Here is a 3,705-nt window from a genome sequence, read left to right on the forward strand (position 1 = left end):
CTTGGGAAACGCCCCACGTGCTGCCCTCTCCTTAGCTGGGCAATGCCTGCTGCCACGGGGAGCTGACGGACTCACCCGCAGCTGGGTCGGCCGGCAAGCTGTCCCAGCGTTCTCTCCCCCCGCGCTGTCACTGAGCCTCCAGCCCCCGGTACTCATGTCCGAGAGCCTGCAGCAGCTCCCCGCAGCCGCTCACGTCTTCCAGAGGGAGCAACAAGTCTTCATTTCATTTCTACCTGGCACCATAAAACACAACCTGCGGCCCCAATCCCACAGCCTGGGATGCGGGGGGGTCTGAGAAAGCCAGCAAGACACCCAAGGAGTTCACATTTCTCCAGGGCAGAGCCACTCTAAGCCACGTCAAAGCTCATCTTTGGCCAGTTTGAAAGCCCAGCTTTCCTACTGCTTCCTGTCCTCATCTGGAGCGAGGCCTCCCCTCATTGGTGCCAGCGGCATTCATCGCACGTGCCGTTGACTGCAAGGTGGCATCTTAGCGACAGCGACATTTCAGCTCCCGCTGGCAACATGCGTATCGGGGACAGGATCTTTCCCAGCTCCACCAAAACCAGCCCACGGTGTCGCGAAAGCCACACCATTGCAACATCCCAACACGTTGGGGTGACACCTCGATACACAGCGGAGCCGACAGCGGCTGTGGGTGTGAAAACAGGCCGCGCTTGCTCCAGCGGTTACATCCCCTGCGCCAGCTCCCGCCGGGTCCCTGGGGACCCCCGGACGCCCACCACTGGGGTCTGCGGGAAGAAAGGGGACGGTGAGCGATGGAACGTGCAGGAGCAGCCCAGGCCACGTCAGGAAGGGTGGGATGGAGTGGACAACGTCGTATTATCAGGGACTCACAGTTAACAGAGCATAAACAATTCGTTACGTGTCTTGTGGGTCACTTCCCTGCTCTGCCGCAGAAATTACACTGCCCAGAGCCCACGTTTCCCATCCCTACAGCGGGAACAGCATCTCCTTCCTCAGCGGCATGCCGCAGGGATGGACGCGCCCAGGAGGTGCTCTGCTGTCACAGATGGGAACAAGCGGTGGGACCTACCCCAAAACAGAGACTGGGCATTGGGGCCGCTGTGCTGGGTAATGCAGGCTCCCCTCTCCGCCCCATCGCAGGCAAGGAGACGACGGCTTTCGTTAGTGCCATCTGATCTCCCGCCTCGTCATTTAGAGGAAATTGCCCCGAGACACAGGCCTGAAGCACGCTTGAGCCAGGGATGAGGCACCTAATACAGTTCAAGGTGGCTACGGCAACACAGACCGAGGCATGAAAACCAGGAGCGTGCGCTTCGAAGGCGTCGGAGCTGCTCGGCCTCTCTCCCTTATAGCCTGGACCGCAGCAGAAAAGAAACACGGCGTGTTGGGAGGGTATTTTGGGGATGTTTGCAAAGGTCATGGCCAGCCTCAGCATCTCCTGCAACACCCTCCTTTCAGCGTCACTCACCGAGCGCCCGCCCGAGGGTGGTTTTGGGAAGGTACCTGGTCCCCAGCGATCCCTGCGCACAGCACTCGCTTTGGAAACCTCGGGAAGCACAAGCAAGGGGAGGGATCACGCTGCAAACAGGTCCAAGGCCTCCCCTCCTCCCCGCCAGGACTGCCCTGGGTCTGGTTGGCCTGCCTGGAAACAGATCACGATTTTACCAATTTTAACCCGTTTCTCTCTCCTGAAGACAGGATTAGCATGCATCTTTTACCTCAAATGAGCAAATATGACCTTGCCTGAATAAAGGAGGATGAAATACCATTTGAGACTCATAAGATTAGTATTTTTGGCCTCGTGAAAATTCACCTCTAGCAGCGTCAAAGAGCTGGTCAGATGGATACTCATCACCGCAGACCACAGGAAAATTTAACATCACCATCCCGTGAGTTTCTTTCCATCTCCCCTACTTCTGTGTTCCTCAAAAGCAGAGAAACCAGCAGTTTTCAGAGACAAAACCTCGCGAGGATCCAGCGACAGCAGCCCACACCAGGTCCCCAGCGGGGGACAGCCGGCTCATGGGACACAGGAAACAGGTGCAGAGGGACCCATGGATCTCCCCATGCCACGTCTCCATCCCTCCCGTGAACCCTGGTTTACCCAGAGGGTTTTGATAGAGCAGACGAGAGCGCTCTGTCAGCTCCCCTCTGCAGAGTGTCTCAGCCGTGGAGTAGAAATCACCCAGATCAGCAAATAAAGGGGGTGACATGTGCCCCTCACAGCGGTGCTCCCAGCTGCTCTGGCAAGAGAGAGCTGCCATGCACGGACGCCTCAGAGACAACTGCATTCTCATCCCCTTCCTCCAAACACCGCCGTGACATGGAAAACATCGTGACACCTGCGGCAAAACCAGGGAAAAAAAATCCCAGCATCCCTGCCTTCCCACAGGAACTGATTTTTCCCTTCTCCTTTTCAAGCGTTGGGCCTTAGGAAGTAAATGTTCAGAGGTCTTTAAAGCCCGTTTCCCGTCCAATGCCTGTCATTATGCCCACAGCACATCCTGCAATTGTGGGACACTTAACCCAGGCTGGAGAGAGGAGCTGGAAGCTGTTGCTTATGAGGCTAATTATGGGATTAAATCAGCGGCTGTCTCCCACCTCGCCGTAGCGCTGACAGCAGAAGGGGACGCGCTGCAAGCTCTGTGCTGGAGAACGCCTTCAGGCCACCGCGAGGGCAAAACCCCTTCCTGAGCGCACGCGGCTTTGCACGGCTGCTCTTCCAGAAACAGGGTTGACTAAAACACCTGACATTCCAGCACCTTTCTGTGGCTGGAACATCAGTGTCTTCTCTAAACCACATTTGCTTTCAGGGCTGTCCAGAACTACAACAGCTTAAAATGCAGCTATACGGGGGTTTGAGCCATGGGATAGGAACAAGCTGGCATTTCCACAGTTCAGCAAAATAAACAATGTCCCAAACCACCGGGAGGTAACAACAGCTGTCCCGAACCACCCTGGCTCACCCCTGCCACGCTATCAGCACCCCCGAAGAGGTAAGGGCTCCCGCCAAACAGAGCTGTACGGCTACTCGAGGCGTTTCGCTGGGCAGGGGGCGGGTGAGAGCACCCCAAGAGCACTCACCCGGTGTCAGCTGCTGCGACGAGGCAGCAGCACCCGGCAGCAGGTCTCCTCCCACGGGCAGATGGAAAGGGCTCAAGGAATGTTAGCTGTGCTTCCTGAAAAGACACGAATCCTTAGAACAAGCATTTGGGAAAAATAACAAGGATGGATCTCCTTGGCTCTAGAAGCCTTGAATTCCAAGAGGTCTGTCCATAGGAATGTCATCCCCGTAGCCAGTATGGGAAAAGAGCATCTATCCCCCTTCCAGAACATCCCGCGGTGATGCCCCGAGTCACGTCAGCATCTTCTCCACTGATCCGCAGTGCCAGATTTGTTATCCATAAGCCTTTCAGGAAACACCAGAAACTGGAGTCTGTGCTTTGACACATCTGTGCCCCCAGACATGCCATCTGCTCTTCCAGCCCCATCCTCCTCTCCCCTGACTCAACCCAGCTGCTCCAAAGCAGAGTCAGGCGCCCTTGTAGTGTCCCGAAGAGAATGAGCCATCGTTAACTTCCCAGTGGGCAAATCCCATGAAAAACAAATCCTCAGGCCCACAGGCCGTGCCAATAATCAAGAGGTGGATGGGATTTGAAACGAAGTTACGACGTGCTGGAAGACATTCCCCCTGCAGACACTGGCTGGCAGATGGGAAGG

The sequence above is a fragment of the Eurypyga helias genome, unplaced genomic scaffold, assembly GCF_000690775.1.
Source record: "Eurypyga helias isolate BGI_N326 unplaced genomic scaffold, ASM69077v1 scaffold20709, whole genome shotgun sequence".
NCBI classification, from domain to species: Eukaryota; Metazoa; Chordata; class Aves; order Eurypygiformes; family Eurypygidae; genus Eurypyga; species Eurypyga helias.